The sequence below is a fragment of the Perca flavescens genome, chromosome 20, assembly GCF_004354835.1.
Source record: "Perca flavescens isolate YP-PL-M2 chromosome 20, PFLA_1.0, whole genome shotgun sequence".
Classification (NCBI taxonomy): Eukaryota; Metazoa; Chordata; class Actinopteri; order Perciformes; family Percidae; genus Perca; species Perca flavescens.
This window is the reverse complement of record NC_041350.1, coordinates 16,764,212-16,783,186: the sequence shown is the minus strand read 5'-3', so window position 1 is coordinate 16,783,186 and position 18,975 is coordinate 16,764,212. Positions and strand designations below refer to the sequence as shown.

At 41.1% G+C, this 18,975-nt stretch overlaps 1 long non-coding RNA gene across 3 annotated transcripts in view; it reads right to left on the bottom strand.

Annotated features, from left to right (window-relative positions):
• The window catches only part of LOC114547140 (uncharacterized), a 100,368-nt gene that overhangs the window by 51,468 nt on the left and 29,925 nt on the right, over positions 1-18,975 (bottom strand). Inside the window, exon 4 of one of the 3 annotated variants that reach the window (XR_003691113.1) lies at positions 13,750-13,805. The exons of the other annotated variants lie outside the window; for them this stretch is intronic. This is a non-coding gene — a long non-coding RNA (uncharacterized LOC114547140). The remainder of the gene's footprint in view (positions 1-13,749; positions 13,806-18,975) is intronic. 3 annotated transcript variants of the gene reach the window in all.

Genomic DNA, 18,975 nt, shown 5'->3' with positions numbered 1-18,975 from the left:
ACTGCACACACAGCCTTTTCATTCATTACAGAGTAAGATATATGAAAGTCCTGCATCTACTCTAATATACAAGCTGCTTTAATATTATTAGTAATATGTAAAATATTTTTAGTAAATACTCTGTAATCAGAGAATGCCTCGTTTATCTTTATTGCGGTGTTGCAGTGGCAGAGAAAAGACCACACTATACAGTTTTTGCTTCACATGTGATTGAGAACATCCCCCCGATAACAAAAGGGTTGTAATCACATTTTCTGCTCAGTTTCAAGAGGCTAGCTACTGACCCTTCCTCCATCCTACAGAGACCCTGTCCCTGCCGCGCACCCTAATGTGATGAGATGTATTGCAATACAAGCTGGGCTCTATTTGTTCCAGAAGATGACTTAAGACTCTATGCTGAGTGCTAAATGGACACGATGAGAGCCCGCTATATCTGGACAGTACGGTTCACAACCACTTTATTTTCCAGTCTAGCTTTATTAATTTTTAATATTAACACAGACCAAAAGGGCTCCCAGTATTACAGAGACAAAGAGACCCTCCACTACTAGCATTTTAAATGGATGTCAAGTGAAGCTCAGTCATTCCTCAAAAAAAATGTTTACTTGTGAATCAACAGAAGGCAATGCACAATGGATGCACATGAGCAGGAAAGAGTTGTGCACAGATGAATTAGCAATTAAACAAATATCACACAGTGAATCAATGGCCCTCTATTTTACTCTGTATACTCTATCTATTCTGTCCCCAATTGGGATAATAGGGCTTCAGAGATGGTTTGTTAATTAGACTGTCTAGATGTTGCTCAACTGCGCTCAGTACAGCTGGCCAATCGGAGATTGTTGCACAGAAGTGTATGTGACCATTAAAAGGATATCAGGCCAATCCTATCACGTGTGACAAATCAGATCCTGTTGTATTGGAGAGTAAAGACGGGATAAGAGAGAAAGAAGTAACAAAAGAGAGACCAAGTGAACTGCAACCAGTAAACCGATTCATTATATTCACTAGGGGTGGGAATCACCAGAGGCCACACGATAAAATATCATCACGATACGATGTTGCGATTTTAAACACATTGCAATATTCAGCGATATATTGCAGTTTATTACCTTTTTTCCAACTTCCAATTTTTCCCAATATCAAATTATGTCCCCCAAAAAAAAGATACATTTCTCTGTCTGTTCATCTCACTTCAATTGTATTGCTGCAAAATGGAATTGTCAAGCAGACAAACTGACCAACACATACAGTATATAATAATAGATCAATACTTGGTGTCTGTGTATCAATACAGTATTGTCACAGAAAATGTCGCGATACTACGCTGTATACATTTTTTTCCCCACCCTTAATTTTCACCTTACTAGGCTGGGGTAAAAAGCATTTCCATTTCTCGATTGAAGAATACTATCAGGAGGGGTAACTGGTCTGTTTGACAGGACACAGTGGTTATCAGTCATGTTCTGATAACCCATACAAACTAGTCCCAGAGTTAGGAAGACAGAAACCCAGTTTGTGTTCCTCAGTCTGCAAATAGAGTCCAATAGCTGCTGCTAGACATCCAGACGCACGGCCTGAAACACCTTGTAAAACCATCCTTGCTCGTCTTTTGTGTTGGCCATGTCGGTTATTCTATTTCTATCTTTGCGGGACGTGCAACCAATTTGGGCTCCGGCAGGACAGTCAGGTAGGCAGGAGCTGAACAGAACGGAACAGCCAGCCATACATATGGATCAGGTCGACAGGCTGAGCATTAATGGCCTCCCTCTGGAATCTAAAACACCGGCACAGGCCAGAGAGGAGCTCCTGAGGGAAATCAGAATACCAGCAGCCATTCAGGTCAGCTTGTACGTGTTCGCTGCGTGTTACAGCTCCATTTTCCTCCCCCACCCACTCACAGCAAGAGAGATAGAAAGCTTTCTCCGAGGTGATTTATACACTTGTATTATGTATTGAGTGGAAAGCATTGTTGACCACTTTATGGAATCCAATTGGGTTTTCTGTTGAGTTCTGTGATGCGTACAAGGGTGAAATGTGGTTTGGGTGAAGGGATTGATTATGTGTGAAGACAAAGTGCTGCTCTTGCTGTCGGAGGAATGTTTTTACAATATTTTTGTAGTTGTACAGTGAACAATATCTCTGCTTTCTTGAAAAGCAGGTTGTACTTTGAGTAAGGGACTTTTTCCATTTTTTGTTACTCACCATTGCCGGTGATCTCTTCAACGTATAAACATAAAGCCAACAGCGTGGTTCTAACACATTCGGGCTTATGCATTGTTGAAAGACATTCAAAGAAATGCAGGAGCAGATTGACTCAGGGTACTGCGACATAACATTACTCCTGAAATGTTTTGCATATCTTAGACTGTATATCGCAAGAAGGTGGGATTTTCCACTAAGAGTGATGGATATTGGTTTCTCTCAGTCTCACTTACAAAAGATGCTTTTTTGCCTTTCTCTCCTCAACTTTTTTTTTTAACCACTACTCTGCATACGTAAGAGTTGACAGAAATTTAACCATTTCGTGTCCCATCAAAAGTGGTGGGTGTTTTGTAGAGAACAAAGGGCTTTATCCGCTCTAGTTAAAGAATGCTGACAATGTGTCATAAGCACTACTTGTGACCTTGCTGAAGTGCCATTCCCCCCCACACAGCCATCATATCAATACTGCCTATGTCCTCACCACTCAAACACTGGTAAGCTATGGCTTGTTACCAGGGTAAGGAATTGGTAGCTATAAAGAAATGCTGTGTTATCCATGAGAGAGATCATTATATAACTATGACTGCATTGTTACGCTGAGAAGAACCAAAATTCTTAAGATGATATTTTACAAAAAAGGCGTGTAGAAATCTCAAAATCCATTTTGTCTGCGCACAGAGAGCTCACAAGAAAAAGAATATTGCCTGTCATAGCATCAAGAGACAATTAGAGAGTAGCTTAGTTTACAAAGAACATATGACAGACTTTGTGAGAAAAGCAAGATACCAGATAGTTCAGACCAGTATTAGACCTGCAAAAATGACCACAATGTGGATGTAAAAATGTTAATTTGGGCGAAGAAGCTCAAAGTAATATTGCAAGTCTACAGAAAAGAACAGAAATTGCTTTCCAGCAGCTTCACAGATTGGAGTCTGGTTCTTTTTTTTTGGAGTCAAACTTTAGAAGACAGTGGGTCACATTCACAAACACTGTTTGAATTACAAACATGGAGAAACATGAATTCCATGTCAGAGTAGATTCTCTCTGCTCTGCACTGATAGCTCTGTGTGCGTGTGTGTGTGTGCGTGTGTGTGTTCATCCACACCTCTTTGACTCAACACATCATTGATGGACTCCAACCGGTCACCCCTTTTCTCCTCACTCTCCATCCAGCCATCAATTACCATCATCATGCTTCTTTTTTGTCTTTATTGCTGTCCAGTGTGTGTGTGTGTGTGTGTTTTAGATGTGTGTGCCTGTGTGCTATGGACGAGGCAGGGATGGTTATGTCTTGACGCGGCGGCGGCAGCAGTAGCAGCAGCAGCAGTAGCGGCAGCCTGTGGAAACAAAGGCAGGGTGATTTATAGCCCCGTACTGAGAGCATAAATCACACCTGCAGCGCCGCGCCTTTAAACGCCCTGCGTCCTGACAGCATTTACCTTTTATAAATGATTGGGCTGAACCTCCCATGGAGCCTGAGACCACGAAGCTCACTCACTCCCCATCTAACTCTTCCTTTGTTTCACCTCTCTTTCTCCCTCCCTCTGTCTCATTTCAATTTTCTCTCTCTATCTATCCTACACTTCATCCTGTCCCTTTCTCCCGCATCTCTCTGCTTCTGCCTTTTCTGTCTCTGTCTAAATTCCCCCCCTTCTCCTTCTTCTCCCTTCCATCCTACTTCCTATCTGTCCCCACCACGGCCTCCCTTTCACCGTTTGCGGGGCATGATGGGATGCTCCCAGTGGCGCCTCGTTCTGCGCTCACCCAGTGTCTACGTCTGTAGGGGATATATAGCTAAAGCTGCTTAAAAGACGGCAGCACTGACTGCCACCACATCCACGGCCGTTAAGGAAATGAATGTGTCAGTCTTGGCCCTATCTGCCTTCCTCATGACCACTTTTGTGTGTGGCAAATACATAGGGGGGAGGGGGATAAACGGCATACACACATAATACCACACCTGTGAATCATGGAGGGAGTGTGAGGCAGGGAATACACAGCCCCAGCTGCAGGAGTGTGGCTACAGATAAAGGTGACGTCTTGAGGCCATTACTTATCCGGCACAGCGGCAAAGGTTTGCAGATATTATACCTGCTGTCTCCAATAATAGCTCTGGGTTGGGAGCCACACACTCACATTTGGATACACACAAGACAGGGGTGTACACACACACACACACACACACACACACACACACACACACACACACACACACACACACACACACAGAGCATGGTACACAGACAGGCCCACACAAATTCAGCCACGCAAATTTATACACATATCCTTGCTGCTAAATCACAAACACACACAGACGCACTCTGTGCGATACCTCGGCTCACTGAGTTTAAACAGATGAAAGAGCTGGTAAATGAAATCTGACTCAACAGTTTAAAATGCAGCACTGCAGCACTGCGAGCATCAGTAGAACAAAACGACAATATTTCTCAAAGCTGCCACAGTAACACAACCAGCAGGAGAATCCAAATAAGGGTTTGTTTTAAGATCTCACTTTTCTCAGAAACACTGCATGTTGCCTGGTACGGTGTGAGAAGGAATGTTTTCTGTGTAAATTGAAAATTGATTTGAGTGTAAAACATAGGGGATAACTTTCCCTATTTTAAGAATAGTGCTAACACATTAGGTACCCATTATCAAAGTCGCAGCACTGTAAAAAAGAAAAATGCAAATGTAAAGTGTCTTCACAAGCCGGCTATTCAATGAATTAATAAAGTATTAAATCAAAACAGCTCTAAGCACCTGCATGGCTGTAAGGATTTTCACTGTAAATGGAAAAATTCATCTATTCTTTACATTGGGAAAATTACATGAATTGGCTCTGTTTTTCTATAAGATTTCCTGCAAATATTCTGCAAAATGTCATTTGAAATTGTAATCACAGCTATTATTTTAACAGGAATTAACATATTTTTTAAAACATACATGCTACAACTCTATCAAATCAACAACTAACTTCCACCTTGAACAGAAACCATCTCATGTCTCTGCTAAAAAATGCACGGTGGATTCATACCATCCATGCATTAGCGCTTCATTTAGTCCCAATTCCATCTGTTAAATCCTTACACACTTGATCTTCTCCCTGTAGTGCGGGGTTCTCATACAGTTCCAACTTTTCATGGCAGCGAATAAAAAAGAGAGACCCGGACAGACAAGATGAATCGAAACCCAGCCAGTCATTTCAGCTCCAGTATGAATGTGACAGTTGTTCTTTGTATTTGCGTTGGACGGTCTACAGTGGAAACGAGAGATGCCCTGCAAATGGGAGCTATTCCGCTGCCAGGATGCCGGTTGTTCTACTGTAACTGAGCAGGAGCCTGTGTGTTTGCAGGAAATAAATACCAGCACCCTCGCAGCGATAGAGCTTTGCAGATATCCTCAAGGTCTAAAGAGATTTATTTTTTTTGTAACAGAGAATCATAGTATATGTTTTATTGAAAGGGACTGCAAACGGCAATGCTTTGTGAATTAGCACGGACATGGTTAGGGCTTTATGTTGTTGGCAGAAAAGAGCTGTTATGTATACTGTTATGATGCTGATCAACAGGGAGGGAGACGAAGGACGGCGGCTCATGGAAGTCAGCACACAATTGACAGTTGTGACTTTTTTCCCTTTGTGGAACATATGAACCAAAATGACTCACTCGGTAAGAGAGACTCATAATTATGTTCAGTAACAAAGAGGAAAAACAAACTCAGACGTGCCTTTCCTCTGAGAACAAGCCAAACCCTCCATGAAGGCTAAGAGGCTAATGTTTGGCTGCTATTAGCATGCCCTCTGTTAGTCTTGCAGAGAGGCCTTGCATGTAGCAGACTTGACCTCCATGTGGAAAACTACTCCACGACACGGAGCAGGGCGTCTACTCCCCTGAACCTAACCTTGCTTTGTCTGAGGTAAGGGGTCAGTAGAAGCAATGGTCCACTGTATAACCAAGCTGCATACACACCCCACCTCCACTGTTTTCTGCCCTGGGTTAATTGGTTTGATTGTTGCCCTAGGCTTTGGCGGATTCCGTGGGGCACTTCAAGCCTTGCAGTCGCTAGGGCATATCAACATTCAGATGGTATTAATTAACTATTCATAGGAGTCTAGCCCCTGCCCGAGGTATGCATTTACCTCATCTTCATCACCCCCAGAAATATCTCCTTTTATAGTTACTAAAAGCTACACCTCTCCACCTTCATGAGTAAAGGTTGAACTATTTCAGCTATGCAGTCAAATGAATGACAACCTTGCCCAGTCTGGTACAAACATTTACACAAATGACATTTTTGGCGACGCAAAAAGAAAATGGGTTGATTTGACGGATGTGCCAAAGCCTCATAAAACAATAAAAATGGGCAAAACGCAATACGTGAGGAAATGCTGAAAGTAGCTTGGAATGTAGAAAAATATAACCCTTTGATGGTCAAATCTGATGCTGTGTAAAGGCACAAGCTATCATTTATTGAGATGGCTTGCTTTGAAATTAAAAAAATTTAACTTTATAAAATTGAGCACCGTTTGACCTGTGCCAGTTTTGAGCTCCAGCGTGCTGATTAAATAGAAATTCCTTCTCTATCAAGGAGTTACTCTTCTTAAATCACTCTTTTCTAAAAGGAGTTCCTGGATTCATATCAGGCAGCAGCTACTCCTGGTGATGACTAATGTGAAGCTGCCCTAATACAAACCCATCATTAACCATTAGTGGAATATTATATTACAAGGCTGGACCATATCAGCATCCAAATAAACAGTTAGCCGTGCCATGCAGTGCTGATTACTTAGGGCATGGTAACAGTGCAGATGTTAAGATGTCGGGTCATCTTAACCTCAACCTCTGTCTGTCAGGCTGAGATCTAACAGCTCCAAGACTCTCCTCAACCCAGCAAATCATATAGCTTGAAGCTCATAGCAGAAGCAGCAGAAGAAAGTAAAGAATTAGTAGAGGCAAATAATTGTAACCAAACCTTTTAATGAGTATGCACTGACTGCTATATATACAATCATATCCACTCTTACACACACAGAGCACAATATTTGTATGATAACGATGGCTGTTTACAATGAGTTTAGTCTCTCCTCCCCCTCCCCCTCCTCCTGCACCTGCTGAAGTCTCCAGCCCTCCGCTATAGCTCGTATACATTATGTGGCTCAACATCACAGGTAAAGAAATATATAAATACATATAAACACTGGCGCTGGAACACATTTTCTCCCTCCCTCCCATCCCTCCTCTCCCCTACACTGAGAAGTAATGAGGGGCTACCTGTAATTACAAGCAGCTGCTGTCTTCCCTGACGAACGCTAATTGCAATAATGATTTTGGAGAGCTGTAAAAATTCACCGGCTGACGCTCTCTCTCTCTATGGTTTGTGGTGGCAGAGAAGGAGAGAGAGAGAGAATTGAAGAAAAGGAGAAGAGAGAGAGAAAGAGAGAGCAACAGAGAACGAGAGCGAGGAGTTGGTGGGTTTATGCTCTCCCTGCCTGTGTCACAGTCGGGAGTGCAGTTAGCTAATTTCTGTTGCTGACATATCAGAACCCTCAGTCGCCTGTTTTCTCTCTCTCTCTCTCTCTCTCTCTCTCTCTCTCTCTCTCTCTCTCTCTCTCTCTCTCTCTCACCTGTTTGCCATCTCCTTCATGGGCTGATAACAGCTTTATTAGAGCCATAATGTGCAGGTGGAAGTTTAAAAGTCCCGTATGAGCACAGCGAGGAACAGAGGGGAGTGTAGTCGGGAAGGCTTGGGTGAACGGGTGAGGTGCCTAATAAGCCACATGCATAATTAAAAGACAACGATGCCACTAATTAATGAATGCTTGTGTTTGGCTGCGCGTTGTAATGGAGACAGCGTCAGCGTGTGAGTCTGTCTGAGGGAAATTGAATTAGCCTCAAAATAAGGGAGAGGAAGAGTGACGGAGGTACGGGACTGATGCATCCAGTATAATGTGAGCAGCTGTTCTGTACTCCTACTTTTCTATTATATTCTAAGTATATTCTATTCTATACTCTAAGTAAATCAGAAGATCTGGAAGATTTGTTTGCAACGGGCTTTTGAAATCACAGTGAAGTGTCTCACTCTGGGTTGACTGTTCAATTGATTTGCCAAATCTCCCTGATGCATGCGGCCGTGAATGTCTAGCACTGTGTTATTAGGACTCAGACTTTGCAACATTGATCGTCTCATTTCTAGCACTTTCTATCTTTCTTCATCCACTGAAACTGAAAATAGGAGGCTCTCAGTTTGAAGCAGAAAGGAGAAGAAAAAAAAATAAATCGACCACGCTTTTCATCTTTATCTGCACCGCTATTGAGTGCCTTCTTGTCTCAAAGATAAGAGTTCAATAACAGAGTGGACAAACACGTTGATAGGGCTGCATCACTGCATAAAGTCCACACATGAAAGAGTCTGCCGGTCAGTTTTACAGCAGACAGTCTCTCAGAGCTGTTATCAAAGACATTATAAAGCTGAAAAAAAAAAATCAGGAGTTCCCACCATTCATGAGACACATATAGACCGTCCCTTGGCTGAAAAGCACCCCAAAGCACGATGTTGCCACCACCATGCTCCTCTCAGAGTAATCACAGAATATGCAATTAGTGAATCATTTTTAACTCATTACCTAAACTAGTATTGCTCTTTTGTTTTAGAATGATTAATGAAGCCACTAGATGATATGATCGAATATATACTCAATTTTAATAATCAGATGGTTATGCAATCAATAAATTCATATGATGTGACACCATAGAAAATGGTTCTTTTTACAACTATTTTCATAATCAATTAATGGTATAATACATTTTTCAAGCAAAAATGCCAAATTCAAATTCCAGCTTCTAATTTAGAGGAGTTGCTGCTTTTCTGTTTTATTTCATTGTGAATTGAATCTCTCTGAGTTTTAGACTGTTAGGTGGACAAAACAGAACATTGAAAGGCGTGACCTTGGACATTTTTCAGTATTTGACAAATAATTGAGAAAATAATCAGCAAATCAACCAATGATAAAAATTAAATCATTAATTACAACATTAAACTATATGTAAACTAACTTTTCTGTCATGGCACGAGCAAATCCTACCTACTACTACCTTTTCAAAGTCTTCCCCAAAAAGGTGTTTAGATTAGCTACAGTTTTCAGATTAAATATATTAAAGTAAGATGCAGCTGACAACACACAAGAGAGTTCAGAAAAGGTGGTTTTTAAAATGGTGGTGTTGAACATAAACATCAAACCTGTCAAAATATATAAAAGAAATATAAAGGCTGGACAACAGAGTATAGGAGAACAGGGCTAGCCTACTGAAGATGGTCCAAGGTGGCTATAGTAAAATATTTATCTGAAAAGTCTATAAACTTAATTTAAATATAATTTAATGTTTTAATTATCTAAACCATTTAAATGTATGTTTTTCATTGGGGCTTTCTTTCAACAGAGTTCTCTCTCAGTTCATTATCACATTCGGCTCGGAAGTCATCTGATCTCATTCACCTTTTGATTTTAGCTTCCATGCTCTTCTCTCTACACAATTCCATTCGCCCACATTTTATATAAAAATACTGCATCTCCTCACGTCAAAATGATACTTAAACTGAATTATCCCAATCAGAATTAACTATAAAACCAAATAAGATAATTAGTTTGGCCAGTCTTAAAAAATATTCCTTTTCAGATAAGACAAAATCTGGCACTTCCTAAAAGCAAGCTTCCTACAAAACCAATGTGAAGTATCAATGAATTTATTCCCACCATCAAGGTTAAGATTTATGTCACAGAGCTTAACATTGACATTTATTTTCAAGTACCTTAATACAAAATGTTTTACTTTTAATGCTGCGATTATTCTAGTATGATAAATTATTATTATTTGTAACAGTTGCTTACTAGGTTTGATTTCTTTTCATATTTTTATTTATTGCTCAAATGTTTTAAATCAAGATCTAATGAATCACCACTCAAAGTTGTATTATTAAAAATTATAAAAAATATAAAAGTTTTTTTTATACCAGATAAACTAGACACTTCAACATGTGGATGTTCTCTGTAAACCAAATGTGATTTTTTATTTTTTTTATTTTACTGTCGGCTGAAAATGAAAGGGGCTGCCTTCTGTTAACAAACCTAATCACCAGTAGCTCCTCTCTGACATGTATGTATTCACTCTCTGCTTTGATCAAAACTGCTGGTTTTTATGGACCTCTATGGTTGTGTAAGAGACCTTTGAACACCCTGAACTGTGGGAACCTTGTGCAATAAAAAGGTGCTTATCTTATCTCAGCTGCCTTGAATAGTTTACATGTTTATTGTTGAGCATTCAGTGTTCGGTAATTATTACACCACTTTGAGTTTCTTCTCTGTGGGAAGATTGTCATGGCATGGACTCATATTGATGATTTTTTTTTTTTTTTAAATGCAGAAAAGAATATTACTTTGAGCTTTTGGGAGGCAATAAAACAATAGGATATCACACCGTTTGATTGTCTCATTGTTTTCCTTGTTACGTTGCATAATACCCAGCGGCTGCATCCAACTTCTTAACCTCCTTATTCTCTCTCTTTAATAGGTATGCAACATGGAAAAGCTGCTTGTAATGATTTCATTGTTTGGAGAGCTCAGGCAATTCTCTCCTTTGAATACACTGATGTCATGACAGTTCTGAATACATTCCCAACATGTGGAAAAAGGCAATATGAATTACATTTTTGGATTTAGTTTCCCTTTGCACACCATTACATACATTCTCAGATTGCAAATTGTTTTTATCCTCCCAGATGCAGTCTAACTGATGCAGAGCAACGGTTTGACTCTGCGTAGAGAAAGATAATTCAACAAACTAACAAATATGTTGGAATTGCTGAAAAAAAAACATAAATACATTACAACTGTAACATTCAATGCAAACTGCCTCATCTCATACAGTGTGTGGACTTCGTTTTCTGTGTAGGCTGGTGCAAAGCTTCTAACAGGCTGAACCAGTCTAGGCACATTCCCCACAGCCAGCTACTTTGGATTTGAATATGGTGCCTGATATTTGGTATGTAATAAGGGGCCTTCAGCCTTTCCCTCTCAGTGAGCAGTAAGGGCCTGTCTTCCTGATAATACCATGCATGGATAACTGAGTGAGACGCCATCAGATACTGAAAGCAGCGGGCTTAAGGGAAATGAAATTTATTTGGAGGCAAGAGAGTGAGGGCGGCAAGGAAAACGGCGAGGATAATTGAAACGGGGAGCGTTCAGTTGGGGAGAGAAATTGAGATGTTGTCACAAAGTCCTCCTTATCATCATCAGGGCCACTGTGCAAAAGCAATTAAAGAGTCAAAAAGAATATCTGAAGTTATGCAGAATCCAAAAGAGCAGAACACAAGGTGCCCTGTGCACACATAAACCCACACATCCCAAAGAAGTAGAGAATTGGAATGACAGACTGTAGTTATTTCTTTTTCCTGATATGTTTAGGTCTCCAATTTTAAAAATTAAAATGCAAGCAAAAGCTTATTGCAGCCCCATCAGTTGTTTATTAAAGTCAGACAGAAATGAGGTTTTGATGATCATTATTCTTGTCTACAGCACGGACATGTCTGAAACGTGCAATATTTAAAAATATTACAGATTTGTTTTGCAGGTTTTTCCATGATTGATATTTGCACTCCTTACATGCACAGCCCGCAATGTGATTTCACTTTTACAGTTAAAAATAACAATTGGCTGAATTGAAATATACCACATTGTGTACAATGATGGCATAAGCCGATGCCAAGTTGCTCTCACTGTGGTACCATATGAGAGAGTGCGAGTGCAATTTGTTTTCCTTTTTTTCTCTTTTGTTTTGGACAGAAATTATGTTATAGAAAAAAATGTAGCTAAAAACAAAAATCCCTCCCACTATACAGCATATAGAATTTTATTTTTATGAGATAATGTCCATCCAGTGAAAGTAATGTCAGAAGTAGAGGCTATTTCATGATGCACCTTGGCTAAATAAATGATCAAAAATGCAAATGCCACAACAAGTACAGAGAGTATTCAGTGCTTTTTTTTCACACAGTAACAAAGGGGAGCAATGATGAGGGGTTTACAATCTCTCATATTCCCATGTCTGATTTTCATAGATGTTCTGGCATACCTCAATAAGCTAAATCTTGTCATTTCCTTTCTCCAAATTGAATTTCTAAAGGGATTTATATGGGCCAACTATGAATGATGCCATGGGCGAGAATGCTCAAATTACCAACAATGTGGAGAAAAATGGGTCTGAAAGCAGACAAGAGGCACCAGGGAGTTTGAAGATGTGGGTAGACTGATGCTCTTTCACAGACAATTCATCAAAAGCCTCTTCTTCTCTCCCTCCACGTAAGCCGGCCACTTCTTTCTCCTTCGCACTAGTTAAAACAACCTGTCTGATGATCCCTTCCTGTTAGAGCAAGACCATCTTTCTTTTAGTGGCACAGATTTTTTTAACTTCAACTAAAAGCCTCGTCGGGAAGAGACAGTGAGAAGAGAGATAACGCTGCACTGCTGAGAAATTAAAAAAAGCAAAAAAATAAAAAGAAAGGGGGAGAGATTGAAAAGAAAAAAAAACGGCAGGATAACAAAGAGAACTGGAACGGGTAGCGACAGACAGAGAGAGAACAAGAACAAGGGAGCGGGTGAGAGGAGGAGAGTGGTGGTGGCTCGGTGGGGGGGCCCATAGTAATGAACAGGTGGTGGGGGGAAGAGAAGGTTAAGCCTGTTTCTGTGGGTGTCGCTGGAACCCACCCCGTGCTGTGTGGACAGATGTGTGGACGGGCCACTAGCTAGCTCTCCCTGTCTCTCCCTCCCCTCCTGCCTGGCCGGTGTTGCCAAAGCCTACTAGCTTGTGCTCAAAAACTCACTCATTTATCTGCCTTTGTTCTTTGTTATTTTTGGACACGGACGCGGCAGAGAAAAATTGTCTCCCTCCAAGGAAAATCACGTTCCCGTCTCCCTGTCTCGTTAGCTTCTGTCCGTGTACGACATACTATAATGTGACATTTGGGAACGCTGTGATGTTTGGTTTTGTTGTTTCGACGCAGCTTTGGATCTTGTCTGCCTGTGGCATATAGAAAGAAAGATTATCAGTGTTAGTTGCTTCTGTTTGAAAAGCCAGGTGGCTAAGGGAGCCCCAGACAGGTACTATTCTAATGAACACGCACACTTATACTGTTGTTGCTTCAGGCCTGTTGACAACCAGAGAGGAACAGGATGTTGTCACTCAGACCTTCCACTGGGTGTGTGTATGTTGCTTACGACGGAGTCGTTTGACTGAGGGCTGTACGTGACAGGTGTTTCCTTGTTTGTCTATCAGACTGGTTTTACATCGTCAGCTCAAAGGCAATGATTTATAATTTATCAGTGAGGGACCCAGTGGAGAGAGTGGAAGTATAAACTCTCAAGACAATCTAAGTAATCAAACTGACATTTAGGTCTGAAGGCATTCTCTGTTTCAGAACGGGAAGAAAGTAAGAAAAACTGCAGGAAAGTGGAAAGGATGTGTGTTTGTGTGTGTCTTTCTTGGTGGAAATCACCTGTGTTGGCACAGCAGAGTCTGTATTTTGTCAGTGCATAGAGATCTGGTCTGCACCTGTTGTCAGACAGACACACACACACACACACACACACACACACAGATGAAAATCAGTTGACAGCATGGCCAGCTTCATCAGATGTGCCCACTCCTGTTCCGTTCATTAACGTCCAACCGAAGGCGGCTGGCCTGGGGCCTACTGCGAGTCCCACTTGGCTGAACAGCACCCCCACAAAGCAAACACAGAAAGAAAGACAGAGAGAGGCAACCATGCAAGCAAAGAGAAAGACATTCAAACAAAGTAAAAGCACAAAACATTGAAAATGTGATTATTTAATAGAATATGTGAATGCAGCTGGCAAAACAAGAGCGCGATAGCAAGAAAAAGATATACTGTATGCAGATAAACCAAAACTAGCGTTTGCCGAAGATTGGCGAGCACAGCCATAGCCTTGGTTTGGAGGTCAGCTGGGAATTTTGGATTGGCGTCGCCTGTGCGACGCCCACGCGCTCTGCCCGTTCTCCCTGGGATGCCAGCGCCACCTGCTTACATTGTGGATGGCAGCTTTGGTGCCCAGCAGGAGGGCTGGATGGACGGACTCACAGACAACATGTTTCAGCTAGTTTGTTTGGAAACCTGCGGCCGCCCAGCCAGAGAGAGGAAAACTTTGGGAGAGAGGGGTGAGAGAAACAGAAACAGAGAGAAGGATTTTCAAGAGTTTGCCACATCCCGCTCGGTCCCACTGTCTGACTGGTAAGACGTGCGACAAACACCGACCTGAAATGATTGGCAAGTCCATTCTAGACGAATAAAAATCTGTTATGAGGCTCGTATGAGGCATGTGGGGATGACGGTGGCATTTAGCCATTTTGACGCGCAGGTTAATCATCTATTCATACACCCCCCCCCTCAGAAATATCCATCTCAAATCAACGTTATCGCACCATATTAACCATCTGACCGTTAAAGGGAAGCTGCTACTGCTTTGGCCAACACACAAACTAACAGTTCAAACCTGTGGGAATGAAAGAAAGAGGTGGTTTCCCAAAGCCTCCTACTGAACATGAACTCTTTCTCCACCATCAGCATACAGAGTCAGCACCCTGGCATGACTCATAACAAGTGATACAAGAAATAAACATGACATAATCATCGCTGGGACCCAGCTTTTCTGCTATCATCTACCTACTACCTTCCCGAGATGAGTGAGCAAAGAGGGGGGAGGGATGGTAAAAAAGCACACACTGAACGCCCCAATTTTATGAGTTATTGGAAAGCTATTTGAGGGCAGCAGTGTAGCATGTGTGTGTTTTTCCGAAGGTGAGGGCGAAGAGGCTGCGGGCTAGAGTAAGCGAGAGAAGAGAGTGAAGGGACTTGAGGGGAAACGACCTGCGGAGGAGAGAAGAGGGCTGGGGCCAGAGAAGATGAAAGAGGGAGGTTTTGATAACTTCCTTCAAAGCCCCTTCAAAAAGGGTAAAAGTATCCCGGAAGACACACAAGACCACATACTCGCCATATCTAGAGTAAGCATCCGGTGTCAGAGGAGTTTCTGAGAAGGCACTGTGAGGTACATATGCCTCTTTCTGTTTTTCTTCATTCTTCTCTTCAACAGACCGAGAGGTTTCTTTTGTTCTTGAAACGACTCCCAAACAGGAAACCAGGGCACGAGATGAAGATAAACTAGTTTCCTTCTACAAAAAAGAATGCGTCTTTCTGAGATGTCTAAGGTTTTAGTGCTCCTACGCAATGTCACAGCAGCCTTCTGCAATGTATTTTAGAACTCATGAAGGAGGATGGTGAGGTCGTTGACAAAGTGACAAGCAATTCAAACAAATAAAAAGATTTTCAATCCGAGGCTCGACCTTCTTGGTAATGCAATTAATTTACCTCTTCTCCTGTGCAGTATCAGTAATGGTCATCACTAAGGGAATCTCAAAATTTTAATGAAGGCTGAAAAGAGATGAGGTACTACAAAATGCCCTTCGTAGTACAAACACACCCTTGATATTTATGCACAGCCACGACAGGCCTAATCAATCATTAATATTCAACTGGTTATATCCTCTTCAAACTCATTGCGCACACACACACACACACACACACACACACACACACACACACACACACACACACACACACACACACACACACACACACACACACACACACACACACACACACACACGAAAGGTCAAAACACTCATCTGTACTGTAGGCCTCAATTAAATATGGAAGAGGATACTTTAGAATCTCTCTGGCGTTCTCTCTCAATAGTATTCAAACATTTATTTATTTATTATTTATTTACTTTATTTGCATGAATGTGTATGAGCCATATACTGTACACACTGATAAATCTAATGATAAATGCATGATCATTAATAATTTAAATGCATCATAAATAAATAATCAATACCAGTAATGGGTCAAGTGGAAATATGGTTTACTTACATGCATGTTGGCACCTACATTTTGGATCAGTGCATGCATTTTAGGAAATCAGTTTCTCTGATACGTTTATATTTTATGCAGAAAAGCATAAAAAATAATATAAATAAATAAAAAAAGCGTTCCATTTTCCTTTTTTTTTTTTTTTAAATGTTCAATGGCAGTGATAATATCTGGATAACCCTGCATCTTGATTACACATTTAGCACCACTATAATTTAACTTCTGTCTCTCTTGCTTTATTGGTATTACTATAATTCAGTACAGTAATAACACAGGTTTACAATGTACTAAGTATAATAATTTAATCTAAGAGAAAAGGACAGTGGTTTACACATTACTACATAGTGTATTAGAATGGAAGAAAAACAAATGGTTGCAAACAAATCAATACAAAAATGTAATATATAAATATGAGATAAGTTTGATAATTGAATATAATGTAATTCCTTTTCTCTCTTTCTGGTCTGCCTCTCTCTCTCTAACTCACTCACATCTTGTTAAGTTGCTGCCAATAGCAAATGTTTGTGGTTTCTTTCTGTCATGAATCCAAGCTGCTGACGACACTCTCTTGGTGTTGTTTTAATTTTCTTCCCTCTCTGTCCCCAAGGCACAAAGTCAGATCATGAGAAATAAAATAAAGGCAGAAAAAAAATAAATGAATCGATAGATAGAGAGAGAGAGAGAGAGAGAGAGAGAGAGAGAGAGAGAGAGAGAGAGAGAGTGGTCACATCACACAACACTGCAGGAAGTCTTCCTCCAGTCAATCATAACCGTCAGCCTACTCAGCTTCCTGCGCAGCTAATCTCATTTGCTGCCTCTGCTCCCTCGCTGGTGCAACTATAAAAGGGGGACGTGGGGATAATGTGCATTATTACTTTTATCCAATGTAAGTGAGGCGGGCCAATGATTGCACAATGTTTGAGTTTTATTGTTTCCAGCTGCTGCGATCATTACTAAACGTCAAGGAGATGCAACATTTCCTGTCAACTTAACGACAGTAATCACTTCCCTCTCCCTGCACTCCACTGAATACTCCGCTACCCAGCCCAGCCCTGCGAGGTGCGGAGATGAGGCTTCTTCATCATCTTTATTGGATTCCTCCTCCAAACCAAATCATGGTAAACACACACTACATCATTTTCCCATATTTTCTCATATACTGTAGACTGACTGCAGCTGCTGGAATTATTGGCTAATAATAAACTTCTCCGTCCGTTCATAGAAATGTTCCTGAGTGAGTTACTGAACCCGCAGCACTCCGGTGCTTATTTTAACGCAAAACAAAACAAAAAATCTGTCATGATCAATGTCGATGAGCTTGGTAACAAGTTGCCTCTCTCTTTCTCTTTCTTACTCCCCTCCACTCCCTTTTCTGCCCTCTCTCCCTGTGTGTCTGTCAGGCAGGTGAATGCCCTGCAGACAGCACACCGTAGACTGACTTTATTTTCTGAAGGTGTTTCCAAGTTGGCAGAAGCTTCACAGGTATCACAGCTGAAGTGAGAGAGAGAGAGAGAGAGAGAGAGAGAGAGAGAGAGAGAGAGAGAGAGAGAGAGAGAAATAGATCTAAGGGAGACGGTGAAGTTGCAGTAAGTGACACGTAAGGTTGCACACTGAACTGTTTTGATGAAAATTGCCGGGGTTTTGTTACCATTAGGGAATGATTTTGTCGATGCGTGCTAAAGAATCTGTACCTGACTATAATAAATTGCGTTTGTCTCATCCCACCTCATGCAGGTCAGGTGTGTCTTCTATCGACAATCTATGTGTGACTCCCACCTACTTTTGCAACTGCTGACAATCTGTCGCTAATCTTTAACCAGCACAGTGCATCGCACCATATGCTGGAAACAACCACAAGCCACTTACACAGGCGTCATCACCGAAGGTGAACACATACGCACTCAGTGGTCACATGAAAACATCCTCACTTTTTTACTCAGACAAATACTCAGTGCATCTCGTTTTTGCCTCATGGTACAGGAGGGCTCTCTTCCTCACACAAACAAACACTCCTCTGCATTCCCACCTCCCCCTTCACTTGCTGTGTGTGTTCTTTTTAAACTTTGCCCGGCTTTTGATCTGAGCCGCGGATGGTACTCCTGCCTGCTGCCCTGCTCCCAACACCCACATATAGGGTGTAAAGAGAATTATTCATTATTTTCACCACACAACAAAAGTGTTTGAGCTCAAAGAGCAGCTGCCTTCACATAGTTAATTTAACATTGGCGGGGCTGCAAGCCGCACCGATGATTGGAGGTCTCCTGTTCACTGCCATTCTATGATAGTGGTGTGCTAATCAAAAATAGATGGTGGTGAAATTAGCCAAAAACATGTGAATTCAGATCAAAACGTAGCCATGCCACGTGGCCGTATACAAAAGAATGCATCCAAACAATTCACATGGTCACCAATTAAATCAAGTATGGAAACAGAAACTCAATTGGTTTGCAGTTGTGCAGAAAGAGAGACCCTTCATCATTAAAACAGCTCAACTCTAAGAAACAATGACTCAGCAGGTTGTTTCTTTTAATTTATTTTACAAGAAAACAATTTATTCTACAGGTCAAATAGTTTCCTGATCATTTCATAGAAAGGAACTGATTTGTAACCTTTTTTTAAATTACATTTTCAGCAACTATTTTGATAATTTATACATTTTTGAGTCACTTTTCAAACTAAAATGCCAAACAATTGTGGGTTCCATTTTTTCTTTAGGTTATATCATTGTAAATTGTGAATATCCTTTGTAGGGCTGCAAGTAATGATTATTTTCAG